This window comes from Macaca thibetana, chromosome 11 (assembly GCF_024542745.1).
Source record: "Macaca thibetana thibetana isolate TM-01 chromosome 11, ASM2454274v1, whole genome shotgun sequence".
Taxonomy (NCBI): Eukaryota; Metazoa; Chordata; class Mammalia; order Primates; family Cercopithecidae; genus Macaca; species Macaca thibetana.
Genome location: NC_065588.1, coordinates 126,998,181 through 127,011,693, shown reverse-complemented (window position 1 = coordinate 127,011,693; position 13,513 = coordinate 126,998,181). Strand labels below are relative to the sequence as shown.

Genomic DNA, 13,513 nt, shown 5'->3' with positions numbered 1-13,513 from the left:
GGAGATGGGGAGCAGGTGCAGCTGGCAAACACCGATGTGGCTCCTGGGCTGCTGGGCATCCTCACCCGCTGTCATGCCCATGGCGCCTGTGGGTCGTGGCTGCAGAGTCTGAACTGATGGGTTCTCAGGCCTGGTTCGGGGACTCTGTGTGTGAATCGTGCGCCCTGCAATAAATCATTCACGCCTGGAGATGGCTTTCTCTTGCCCTCTAGGAGGTGACCTTGAAGACTTTTTCCAACTCTAGCTTTGTATGATTTTCAGTTTTCGATGGGGCTTGTCTTTTCCTGACAACGGGATACATTTAAAGCTCCCTGTACCTCTAAGATTGGTTGTCATTCTTCTTGTGGAGGTGTGCTTGTGACCTTGGATTGGGGCAAGAAAGCATCTGAAGACAGGACCTCGAGGAGGAAATGGGAGCAGAGGGTCATTAGGAACTGGAGGAAACCATCCCTTCTGCAGGAGTGAGGGAACAGGCTGTCCCACCACAGATTTCCATGCTTGGGTGAAGTGCAAAGTGTTGTTCCCTGCGGGAGTGAGAGAACGGGCTGTCTCACCACAGATTTCCATGCTTGGGTGAAATGCAAAGTGTTGTTACCTGGGTTTTTCTTTCTTTCTTTAAAAGCTTGGGAGTGCAAACAAAGCTATTAAGTGACTTAGTAATTGAAAAGAGCTTTAATGAATCTATTTAGTTAGGCAAGGAAGCCTAAACTGTAAAGACTTGGTTTCAGATTTCTGTTGGTAAGTCATCTTTCAATTCAAAGAAAGTGCATCTCCAAGTGGCTTAAACATAAAAAGGATGTGTAGATTTAAATAACCTGAAAGTCCAGCGATAAGGAAGAGATCAGGCACAGTTTGATCCAGAGACTTAATGTCATCAGCGAGGACTTTGTTTCTTCTCATCCTTCCCTCTGCTCCTTGGGCTAATGCCGACTCCTCTTGTAGCTGCAAAAATGGCTTTGACCTTGTCCCCCAGGCTATGTGCTTGCTCCAGTGGGATAGAGCATGACTTTCTCCAATCCTAAAGTTCACTTTGGACTGGCTTGAGTTCTCTGCCCATCCCGTGTCCTGACTGTAGGGGTGGAAGGTGCTGGCTGGTTAATCCAACATCACATCCAACCAGCACTGGGGAAGAGCAGTGAACTCCAGGGGCCTGGAGGGAGTGACTCCAATGTCTGCGGCATAGGAAATTCAATTCTGGTTTATTTTCTCCTCTGGATAATAGGAGTTGGTTTTGGGGGAGTGGTGTGCTGGTAAAAGCTGTGATTTGTAGAGACCAGTCTGGCCAGCATGGTGAAACCCATCTCTACTAAAAATACAAAAATTTGCTGGGCGTGGTGGGACACACTGTAGTCCCAGCTACTTGGAGGGCTGTGGCAGGGGAGGTGGCTGGGAGGTGGATGGAGGCTGCAGTGAGCCAAGATTGTGTCACTGCACTCCAGTCTGGGCAACAGAGTGAGACTGTCTCAAAAAAAAAAAAAAAAAAAAAAAAAGTTCTGGTTTGTAGTCTTTGCCTATTTCTGTGGCGTAAACACTCCACCCACAACTGATTTCCAACTACCTGTGACGTAACAACGGGTTGACAGTGTTCCTGCGTATTTCACAGTTTGAGAGGCTAGGCGCTGGCTTCCGCACACAACTGGGAGAATGTCCTTGGTCATTGCCGCTGGCTGGTGCTGGTTAAGGGGCCTGTGTGGGGAAACCCAGGGGGCAACAGCCCTTGGAAGTCAGTCAGCATGTGAAGTCAGCCCGAGCTGTTGGGTGCTTCTCCCAGTGTCTCGGTGCCACGTTCTCAGCCCAGAGGATGATATCAAATGCACTGAAGTAACACGGTGATTGTGGCCATACGCTCCCGAGGGCTCAGGGTCTCTGTCCTGTGGCTTTTCTGATGTCACTCGCTAGCCTTGCTGCCCCTGAAGTCTGACAGTGATTAGGATCACTTGGTTTTAAAATGTCTCCCATAATTCCTAGGTTTTATACGCAGACACTGGGTTTAGATACAGGTATGCTACCTTGCACAAATTAATTTGCACTTGATGATAAGGCTCCTTGAAATAAGGATACTTTTAATCTTCCCATCCCATTACTATAGATTCTTTGTAATGGTTAATCTTCCTAAACTGGATAATGAATTCGGCCACAGGTAGAGTCCAGATCAATGTGCGATTGTATTTTAAATGCAGCACGCGTCTCAGGGCTGGATCTTACCGTGCTCTTAACCAAGGTGACACGTGTCTGCCCTAATGGATTAAGAGCTGAGCGGCCCGTGAAAGCTAATTTGTCTAAAACCATGGGGCAGGATGTGGTGTGTTTCCTCACAGCACCCTCTCTGCCTTCCAGTCTTGTAGCAAGTGTGTGTGTGTGAGTGAGTTCAAGGCCTTGTTATACAGTCTTAGTGAGTTCGAGGCCTTATTAGGGAGTCTGCCTCTCCACTTCCTTTCCTTCGTTTCAAAGGGAGAGGCTACAGGCCCCTGAATCCACAGTCTAGCTTTTCAGCCAGTGAGAGCGGAATCCTTCATGTCCATCAGGACTGTTGGTGAGCACTGTTTTGGGAGACTGGCTGCCTGGGCTCCAGCTCCCGCCTCAGGGCCTTTGCATGTGCTGTGCCAGCTGCCTGGAGTCTCTATCTCTCTTTGTCTCTGAGCATGGCTGCCTCCTTTTCACCGCTCTAGGCTTTGCTCAGAGGACACCTTCTCAGGGGGGCCCACCTTGACCACACTCTCTAAAATCGCTGCCCCTCGCAGACCCCACTGCTTGCTCTCTGGTTTCCTTGTTCTAGGCTGTTGTTTGTTTGCGCGTTTCTTGCCTCTGTTGCTCTATGGCCATGGGTGCTCCTGTGGGGCAGGACCTTACCCTTGCCCCTGTGTTATTCACTGACGCATGTCCCACGCAGGTGTTCAATAAATGTGAGTGGAGGGACACGGAGCAGTAGTCCCCCCTCTGCAGAGTGCGGCCTGGGTGGGCTTTCTTTCTCTCCGCATGTATAGAATTTGTTTTCTTATCTGTAAAGTGGGAGACCTGCCCCTGACCTAGTGATTTCTTTCTTCTCCCCAGTTCCATGGGGTGCCTGCCCCTGACCTAGTGATTTCTGTGGGCACCAGCTCTCCCGTCCCTGGTCCTATGGGATGCCTGCCCCTGGCCTAGTGATTTCTGTAGGCACCCGCTCTCCGGTCCCTGGTCCCATGGGGGGCCTGTCCCTGACCCAGTGATTTCTGTAGGGACTGACTTTCCTCTCTGTAGTTCCGTGGTCCTGGTCCCCAGGTTTGGGCTCTCCCTGCCCTTCGTCCTCTCCTGTTGGTCACTTGTGGGGCCCACCTCCCCTGACACAGGAGACATATGCTCCACACACATCACGGGACCTGCCGATGGTAGCTGGGAGCTGCTGCTGCGGCCCGTGCACCCGGGGCCAGGGCGAGTGTGAGCCCCCCGCGTTCCACAGCCAGGAGGCCTGCACGTCTTTGTGCAGGGGGAACTCTCGCCGGGGCTTAGGTCTCCTCTTAAAATGAAAGGTTGGCACTGGTTGGCAGGTGGCTGTTGCGGGGGCTTCGTTTAAGGACAGCCAGCTGAACCAGGACCCCTGAGGCAGCTGTTGGAGAACCATTGCAGTTTAGAGAGGCAGGGATTTGGAATGTGTCCAGTCCAAGACTCAGACTCAAGAGCAGGGAGGGATATACATTCATGCCATTCTGGGGAAGGAATTGATGGCACTCCAGGGAGGGAAGCAGGTTCCTTCTTTCCAGCCCCTCTCTCAGTGAGTGGCAGTGTGGCCTGGCCGGGAGGCCACGCATCCCTTTCAGAGCCGGCCTGGTTCTGATCGTGGTACCTGTGACCTGCTGGTGTGAGCTTCAATGCGTAGCCTAGTTTTCTCATCCCCAAAGTGGAGATAATGATGGGACTTGACTTATAAGGTTGTTGCTATCAGGATTAAATGAGTGAATTTAAGCAAAACATCACGGACAGTGCCTGGTGCTTAGAAGAGGATAGATGCATGTTAGTTGACGTGGGTTGTCGAAGTAATAAAGGTTATTATTCCTAGTGGGATAGTCTGACTTATAAGACTAAAACCAGCCTGAGCGTGGTGGCTCCTGCCTGTAATCCCAGCACTTTAGGAGGCCAAGGCGGGCAGATCACTTGAGGTCAGGAGTTCAAGACCAGCCTGACCAACATGGCAAAATCCCCTCTCTACTAAAAATACAAAAATTTGCCGGGTGTGGTGGCATGTGCCTGTAATCCCAGCTACTCAGGAGGCTGAGGCAGGAGAATCGCTTGAACCCAGGAGGTGGAGGTTGCAGTGAGCCAAGATTGCGCCATTGCACTCCAGCCTGGGTGATGAGAGCAAAACTCCATCTCAAAAGAATAAAAATAAAAATAAAAAGACTAAACCCAGAGTGCCAGCCAGAGCCAGGGTCTCTCCCTGGAGTGTGGGGCATCCTTTGGGGTGTCCTGGAGGGGAAGCCATCTTCGCTTTCTGGTCAGCCTTTGATTCCCACACCCCGTCCCCTGAGCCCCAAGTACCAATGCAAAGATTTTTCAGGCTCTTATGGCAGGAGGCTGGGAGTACAGTGGTTAGAAACATGGCTTTAGCACCAGAGACGTGGATTTGACTCTGGGCTCTGCTGGTTACAAATTGTGTGACCTTCGACACAGCATTTGACCTCTGGTTGCCTCAGTTTTCTCATCTGTACAATGGGGATAATGGCTTATCTATAGAGTCAGGTTGGGGATTAATGATGTATAGCACTGAGGTATGACCCCATCCTTGGATGGCCCTGGCCAGCTGTCATTGTCACCTATGGCTTTGAGGGGCCCAGCCTGGTGCAGCCACGCTTGGCACCTCTTGCTGTGTTGACCATTCTGCCCTCCTGGTTTACTCTCCAGCCATGCATCAGGGGTATGAGGTGCCCTGAGGCTGACTCATTTTCCTGAGTGCTCTCAGCACGGCCACCTCTTCCTTCCCCAGGACTCCAGGAACAACATAGGCCCAGTTTGTTTTTCTGTTTTGCATGGCAGTTAATTCCCAGGCACTAATGAGGGGCTGTCTGCCCATGAGGCTGATTAGCAGAGAAGAATTGAGGGCGGCAATTATGACGCAGAAGAAAGGCAAGATGCTGCAGTCACGATCCTAAACCCAGCCTGTGATGCTGTGTTGAGTGTCCGGCAGTCACGATCCTAAATCCAGCCTGTGAAACTGTGAAACGAAGGCTTCCTCCAGCCTTGGGAGACCTGGCCCTCCTGGTGCAGTCAGGGCTCGTGATTTAGCTTTCTGTCCTTGAAATGGCAAACAGAAGAGGACTTGGGACCGTCTGACCCTCATGTGGTCTCGTAATTATGATGGCATGCTTTCCAGAGGCTATGAGTAGGGCACTGCACTGGCATTCCAAGGCATGCGTTAGAATCGGTTAAAATGATGGCAAGACTGCGGTTTCTCCTGCCCATCCACAGAAACAGCACTGAACGCAGGGACGGCTGTGACGCTGTCATTAATTAGCTTTAATAGGGCCATGTCTGCCCTTTCTTTGGTTGACAGCGTTCCCCGTGGTTTCCTAGTATTAAAGTTATCCATTTAATGTTTCCAAAGGCCCACTTAGGCTTTTCTTTCATATCTGAAAAAAGAATAATTTTTCCTTCGAAAACCTTAGTGGCCCAAAGCAGCTGCCTCTCTCCCCTTGGTCTGTACTGATCCGCTAACTTAGGGGGTGGCTCAGGAGGGGCAGAGGTGAAGCCCGGTGGTTGTGTGTGGTCCCTGGGGCCAGATGCCCACGTCCAATCCCCACGCCTCACCTTTTGAGCTGTAGGACCAGGAGGCGCCCGAAGCCCTCTGGGCCATGGTGTCTCCCTCATAACACGCACGGGTCATCACGGTGCCCACCTCATGGCCTCTTTCGGAGCTTCAGTGGACACTTTGAGTAAGATGCTTTGAGCCTTGCTTAGTACAGAGTAAGCTCTCAAAAGTTGGCCGCGATTACGGACACGAAGAGTGTTAATAGTTAGCATTAAAACAGAAAATGAAATTCTGGACATAATTTTATTTTAGAAAATAGCAAGATACACTGAACTTGGGTTTGAAAATAAAGAAGTAATTGGGCTAAAGATAAGCTTAATCTGTGATGGAAGGTTCCATACATAATTGTTCCAGGGCTTTTAGTGGGAGCAAAATTAATTTTCATGTAAGATGATTAAGCTGATGAAATTACTCTTGAGCAGTAAGTGTGTTTAATTAAATGCAGGGCGTCGCTGAGCTCAGGTACACATTGTCCCCGGGGAGTGCCCTGTTTTCTGAGCTGTTTCCTTGAGCAGGAAGGGGGGTTCTAGGCGGTGGGTTTGTTCCCCATCTTCCTCGGTGGCTGAAATGTCTATGATTGAGAGTAACATCGTGAGATGCCCATTGTGCGGGGGTGGAGTGTATAGGCGTGACCTGTGCAGTCTGCAGTTATTCAAACCAACTAGAACTGACTAGAAAGCTAGCCAGGTCCCCACAGGGCTAGACTTCCCGGAACAGCAATGCCAGGAAGCTGAGGGCTCCTTCACACGCCAGGAATTTATGGAGTAATCCAAGCGTCTTAAGCTCTCTGGAATTATTTTATTGATTTACATCTCTGGAGAATGGAGCAGCCTGACTATGTTTCCTGGGGGAGGTTTTTATCTTGGCTTTCAATTTTCACCTGTTAATGTTCTGTCATTTGTAGCTAAGTGGAGATACAAGAAATAAAATATTTCATTCAACACTATAGTTAGGGTGTGGGTCCCATGAGCCAGGTGCCATTCGGGGACTGGGGGTATAGCAGGGGATGCGGTGGTCCCAGCCCCTGAGCTGCTCGGACTCATCTGAATGAGCCCAGCCTGCTGACCAGGAGGAAATCCATTCACCTGGAATGGTGCAGGCACTTGCTGTGTACACAAGAACAGCAATTAAAGGGGTGAGGTACCTTTTTGATCAGTTTTGAAAAAAATTTAATACTTATTTTTATTTATTTTTTTTTGTGGCAGGGTCTTGTTCTATCTATTAGGCTGGAGTGCCTTGGCCTCCCAGAGTGCTGGGATTACAGGTGTGAGTCATTGCACCTGGCCAATAGACTTCTTTTTTTTTTTCTTTGTTTTTTTAAGACAGAGTTTTGCTGTTGTTGTCCAGGCTGGAGTGCAATGGTGCGATCTCAGCTCAATGCAACCTCTGCCTCCTGGGTTCAAATGATTCCCCTGCCTCAGCCTTCGAGTAGCTGAGATTACAGGTGCCCGCCACCACGCCTGGCTCATTTTTGTATTTTTAGTAGAGTTGGGGTTTCGCTATGTTGGCCAGGCTGGTCTCGAACTCCTGACCTCAGGTCACCCACCCGCCTCGGCCTCCCAAAGTGCTGGGATTACAGGCGTGAGCCACCGTGCCCGGCCAGACTATTTTTAAAAGAGCAGTTTTAGGTTTACAGGAAAACTGATCAAAGAGTACAGGGAGTTCCCAAGCATCCCCTCTTCCTGACCCCACAGTTTCCCCTATTATTAGTGTGGTACATTTGTTTCAGTTGATGATCCAATATTGATATTTTATTATTAACTAGAGTCTATAGTTTACACTAAGGTTTACTCCTTGTCTTGTGCCTTCTATGGCTTTGACAGGTGTGTTTCTGTCATAGCATCAGACACAGTAGTTCCACCGCCCTAAAAATCCCTCCGGTTCTACCTGTTTTTCCCTTCCTCCCCCTCACTCCTGGCAACCACTGATTTTTTTTTTAAAACTATTTCCATAGTTTTGCCTTTTCCACAGTGTGCCGTAGTTCGTGGTCTCCAGCCTTTTTGGCACCGGGGATCAGTTTCATGGAAGACAACGGATGGGGAGGGGGAAAGGTTTCAGGATGAAACCTCAGATCACCAGGCGTTAGATTCTCATAAGGAGCAGGCAGCCCAGATCCCTCCCATGAGCAGTTCATGGTAGGGTTCGTGCTCCTATGAGAATCTGATGCCTGATGATCTGACAGGAGGCGGAGCTCAGGGGGTTGCTCGCTCACCCACCGTTCACCTCCTGCTGTGCGGCCCGGTTCCTAACAGGCCACCCTTACCGGCCCGCAGCTCGGGGCTTCGGGACTCCCGACAGAGTTGGAATCGTACAGTCTGTAGCCTCTTCAGACTGACTTCTTTCACTTAGGGATGTGCAATGAAGGCTCCTCTGTGTCTCTTTATGGCTTGATAACTTATTTTTTTAAAGTGTTGAGTTATTCCAGTATCTGGATGTACCATTCATTCGCCTATGAAAGACACCTTGGTTGCTCATGGGAGTAATTCTAAGCTGAACCTAATTGGTGTCTATTCCCAAACAGGGTGGCTTTAATGTGTGTTCATCTGGGGAGACCCTGGAGAAATCAAGAAGGCAAGACATCGGCGATTTCTGTGCTCTGGACACCAATTTCGTGACTCACAAGTTATTCATCCAATGCCTACTCATTCTAGCAACTAGATGTGGGTGATGCCACTATACCAAAGCAGCTGGGGGTGGATTCAGAGGACACTAGAACCCATGGTCATTAAGTTTGCATTGCAAGAAGCCTGATTTTCTCAACTGTCTACACAGTCAACGCCAAAACATTGGCCAAAGTCCCTAAGTAACTTTTTTACCAAGCAGAATATTATCTTCTTAATAACCAAAGTCAGTAAAGCCGGTAGGACCCAGGAAATCTGCACATTCCTCCTCTCCTTTCCCATGAGCTGTACAGGAAGGTACCCCAAGCCAGGCCCTAAGGTTTCTAGATAAACAACAAATGGGGAAGAGGACACTGTTGCCGGAAGGACATTTACACCAGGATATCGTGGCTCCACCTCATTCTGTTAGGCATCAGGGTTGGTTCTAACCAAGTCCCACAAATCCCTTTGCTCCCGGCAGACAGTACAGGGGATATGTTGATCAATTCTTTATTTTCATTAATTTTAGGATTCCCTAACTGTGACTCGAAGCTTTGGTTCTAATCACATTATTCTTATTATATGTTCCCAGAGTTGGTTTACATTACTTTCACTTTAATGGGGGCTACTTCTTGGACTCACTAATTGCATGACTAATTACACTAAAGCATTGTGGATCCTCCAGTCCGATGTGCTGTCTCAGGCATGCATTCATTCATTCACTTGACATGTGTTGATCCAGTGTTTCCTGCGTTCCAGGCACTGCTCTAGGCTGGGAGGGGCTGTGAGACCAACAAGACCTCTACTCCCGGGGCCTCCCATTCTACCGGGGCAACTGGTGATAAGCATTTGAAATGGTGATGGGGTGGGGAGATGCGGTGGGGCTTTAGCCTCTGCTGAGAGGTGATCTGAGGACAGGATGAGGCAGCAGAGGCAGGAAAACAGGATGCAGCTCTGCAGAACATCTCAGCGCAAAGATCCGATGGCTATGAAGTGTGGAATTTTCTGTATATACTGCTATGAACACTTTCCCATTTTAACATTTGAATGCAACCTGGAGCCAAAGAGATGGTGCTGAACAGGCATGGCACACACACCTTCATGATTCTCTGCTGTTCCGTACCCAGAACAAGGTGACAAGACACTGTCCCCACAACACTACTAGGTGTGTATTGGTTTGGGCTTTTACTAAAAGTGGCAGAAAACCTAATTACACTGACTTAATCCTAAAAGGGAATGCGTTGAAACACAACTGAAAAACCCAGCTGTAATCCAGCTTCAGTTACGGCTTGATCCAGGGGCTTCAGTAATGCTGTCAGGTCTTGGTTTCTCCTCATAGCTCAGTGCTGCTCTCTGCAGTGCTGACTCCACACCCAAACTCTCTGTAACGCCAGGCTAACATTCCTCCCTTGCTGGGCTCATGTCATGGAGCTGGATGATAGGTTAGTGTTCACTCATTTCCCCACCCATTCATTTCTTCTATAGTGTGCGAGTATCTGGCACATGCCCAACACTGGGCTAAGAGCTATGTGGTTATTACCTCATCTAGTCCATTCAAGAAGCCCTTGGATTAGGTGATACCATTTTACCTACTTCACAGCTGAGTCAGTTGAGGTTCAGTGAGGTCTAATGAACGTTCAAGGTGATTCAGCTGGTAAGAAGCAACGCTGGGGTCCTGGCACCTGCACAGAACCAGCTGGTAAATAAGACAAATACAACCACTCATCTCCACTTGGTCCTAGTTTTGTGAAGACCACCAATAGGTAGTTAGGAAATTAGGAATCTCTGGTGCTTGAGGGCACCGCTAGGGAGGAAAGATTCCATGAGAACACAGATGAAGGGTCTTAGAGGGAGGGCTTCCTGGGCGAAGTGACATCTGCCCGAAAGACAATAGAGGCAGCTGTGTGTCGGGACAAGGAGGGTAGACCAGTCTCGCTGGGGGACAGCAAGTGTGAGTCTGACCAAGAAAGGCCAAAGGCTCCGTTTGAGATCTTGGAAGGAGTAGTTCATCATAAAGCGTGGAAAGGGAGGGTGGTGGCAAGAGATGAACCTTGAGGGCTTAGTGGAACCAGGTCATGAGTGGCATGGTAACCTTCACTCCGAGGCTGGAAGGCAGAGGGACTTTAACAGGGGAGGGACAGAGATTTCCGTTTAGCAAGTCGGCTGTGTGGAGAAGACAGCAGGGGGTGGTGGAGTGGATGTAGGGGGTCCGGTAGGAGAATGCAGGAGAGTGAAGTCAGAAGCTGGAATGTAGAGCGGGGAAGGGTTGGAAGGACATTAAAACGTGTGGGCATTCATCAGGTCCCTTTCAGATATTAGGTGGGACTGTACCACTGGGCCCCATTTTTCCATCCAGGCCTGTGCATGATGCATGGAAACAGCAGCAGTTGCTAGAATGAGATAACATTGGATGAATAACATGTGAGTCACGAATTGGTGTCCAGAGCACAGAAATCCCCAATGTCTTGGGGTGCAGCATTCAATGCCAGCAGTATCCCCTCGAGCTTTTCCTTCCCGCCGATGTGCAGTGACCTGGGTGGTGGCCATTCCGTCAGCCTGCGTCCCAGGTGGGGATGATTGGAGCAGAGCTGCAGACACAGCGCAGGTGCCACCAATGCACCCAGGTGATCTTAAGCCACTGTAATCAGAATTATTTGTAACCACAGCAGAGTCCAGCCTACCCTCACTGCTACATATGGGAAGGCAACAGAGAGGTTGAACCCTTCACTCCTTCGGCATCTCAGCAAGTGTTTCAGTAGCTCCTTTGGCCGGATGTTCTCCTGGGTTCTTAGAATACGATGAGCAGGGTCCCTCCCCTCCTGGAGCTGACTGTTTAATGGGGACAGAGGTAGGTCCAGGCACTGGCCCGCCTGGCTTATGGTTTTTCTACAGCAGTGACCATCAGCCCATGCAGTGGGTGTGGAGAAAATGAACTGCTGAGCTTCCTGAGGCTGGAACAAAGCAATCTGATGGAAGGCATGTCCTTAATTCTCAAGAAACAATGAACACAGGCATGAGCAGCAGCCAGGACGAGAACGGAGAGGGGATGGGTTCCGTCCTGTGTGGCCCCCTGGGGTAGGGGGAGCTGGGATCTGTCACCCGGCTGGGGTCTTCTCATCTCTGAATCTCAGCTCACTTTTTCTTGTGCTCTGGATTCTGTTATTTTAATTAATGTGCTGGAGACCCTGTTATCGGAAACAGAAAGTGATTTGTTTACAGGTAGAGTCAGCCGGGTGCGGTGGCTCAGGCCTGTAATCCCAGCACGTTGGGAAGCTGAAGTGGGCGAATTACTTGAGCTCAGGTGTTCGAGATCAGCCTGGGCAACACAGTGAGATCCCATCTCTCAAAGAAAAATTTTTTTTAATTAGCCAGGCATGGTGGCAAGCACCGGTAGCCTCAGCTACTTGGGAGGCTGAGGTGGGAGAATAGCTTGAGGCTGGGAGGTCGAGACTGCAGTGCACTGAGATCGCGCCACTGTGCTTCAGCTCAGGTGACAGAGTGAGACTGTGTCTAAAAAAAAAAAGTCATCTTTAAAGAGAGGCAGGTTTCTCTGGATTGGATGCTGTGACCTGCTGGACCAAAGGCAACATATGGCTTGTGGTGTGAGATAGACCAGGGCTCAAAGACCCCCAGTCAGAGACTTTGGGTGTGATTGTTAACCTGCCTGAAGCTAATCGTTCATTTGCTCCAAAGGCTTTGATGAGGAGTTCGTGAGATAGGGCGTAGAAAACATTAAACCTGAGCACTCCTGGTGCAGGTGAACTTTTCCTCTCGCTTCCTCACTCCACGTTTCTTGCTTCAGATTCCTTCCCAACAATTCTTTCTCCTCTCTCCGTGTATACAGCTCAAGAGAACAGGTGGCATTTCCCGCCTTCCCGTCTCCGCTCCCAAGGATACGTAATTCTGTGTCATGCATCTCCAGGAGAGTTGATCTGGGGTGGGGAGATTCGGGGGGGGAAGAGAGCGACTGAGGAAGGGAAGGTGGTGTCTTGTGACACAGCTCATTGTCGAAGGACAGGTTCCCAGTGGCTCTGAACACCGGGCACTTGTCCCCCCCCATGACTCATTATGACAGGCGCGCTGTGTGCCAGCGGCTCCCATTCGTAGATTGAATTACCATCCTATTCAGCTGACACAAAGCAGTTCCTGGCCGGCTCGGGCAGCCCATGAATAAGTAAATAGCCTTCCAGCCGGGTGCTGAGCACAAACATCCGAGGCTCAGAAAGGCTGGCGTCCACGGGGACAGGAAGGGGGGCTGGCGGGGACGCCTGGACCAGTCCGTCTGGTCCACTAGACCACTGATCTCCGGTGCCTTGTAAGTACCTGCTTCTGGGGCTGGGGAAAGAGCCCGATGGGTTAATGAGATACAGCTTAGACACAGACGGGAAACATCTCTTTCTAGGCTGTGGGCTGTAGAGCAAGGGCTGTTCTCTGGACTGAGAGGTGGGAAGAGGCATTTCCAGACTCGGGGGATGGGAGGGTGGCGGGGCTTGTGATAACCCCTGGTTTCTAAACCTTTGGGTCTTAATTGCGGCTCAAATCACTGTTACTACCCTGGGGATATTCCTTTCCAAATCCGTCCTCAGGCCCTGTATCAGGCTAAAAAAGACCTTTGGTCCCGAGGGTCCGTTTGGGTAGGCTGTGGGCAGGACACTCAGGCTGAGATGGGGCTCAGGAGGAAAGGCAAGGGCTGGGTGTTCCGTTATTTGTCCCTCCAACTTTCCTCCCTCAGGAATTCACCGTTCTGGTGGGAACAGTTTGGTTTTGCTAGTTTAAGCATCACAGAACTGGCATTAGAAATAGCATGTATTCGAAGTTGTAAGGGGAAATCTCAAGTGGAAATTCCTCCTCTTTTTTCGATTTTTGTGCAGCATTTTCAACTCTTTGAGCTCAAATGATGAGATGAAGTTGAACACCCTTTAGAGAATGAATATAATCAGACAATGGATATAATTGTAGCATTTTAATTTCATGTAAGTCCACTGTTAGTTGAAATATACAGCAAAAATGTGAGGGTGCTGACTCTGGCTTAAGACCTGGGGGGTCCTTTTTTTATGTGTTCTATGTAGCGAGGAACTTGTAGTAAACAGGTGAAATGAACTGCGTCTGTGCCTAACATTAAATAGTAAGAATG

At 49.7% G+C, this 13,513-nt stretch overlaps 2 protein-coding genes across 13 annotated transcripts in view; one reads left to right on the top strand and one right to left on the bottom strand.

Moving 5' to 3' along the window:
* The window catches only part of RIMBP2 (RIMS binding protein 2), a 329,378-nt gene that overhangs the window by 72,745 nt on the left and 243,120 nt on the right, over nucleotides 1–13,513 (top strand). For 2 of the 12 annotated variants that reach the window (XM_050747665.1, XM_050747666.1), the window contains exon 1: nucleotides 12,422–12,694. The exons of 7 other annotated variants lie outside the window; for them this stretch is intronic. The gene's annotated coding sequence lies outside the window, so the exon portion shown is untranslated. Of the gene's footprint in view, nucleotides 1–12,420; nucleotides 12,695–13,513 lie in introns of those variants that run through there. 3 more of the 12 variants (XM_050747674.1, XM_050747672.1, XM_050747676.1) reach the window with 2 other exon arrangements.
* Nucleotides 1–13,513, bottom strand: part of RAN (RAN, member RAS oncogene family) — a 288,165-nt gene that overhangs the window by 234,534 nt on the left and 40,118 nt on the right. The gene's annotated exons all lie outside the window — the stretch shown is intronic.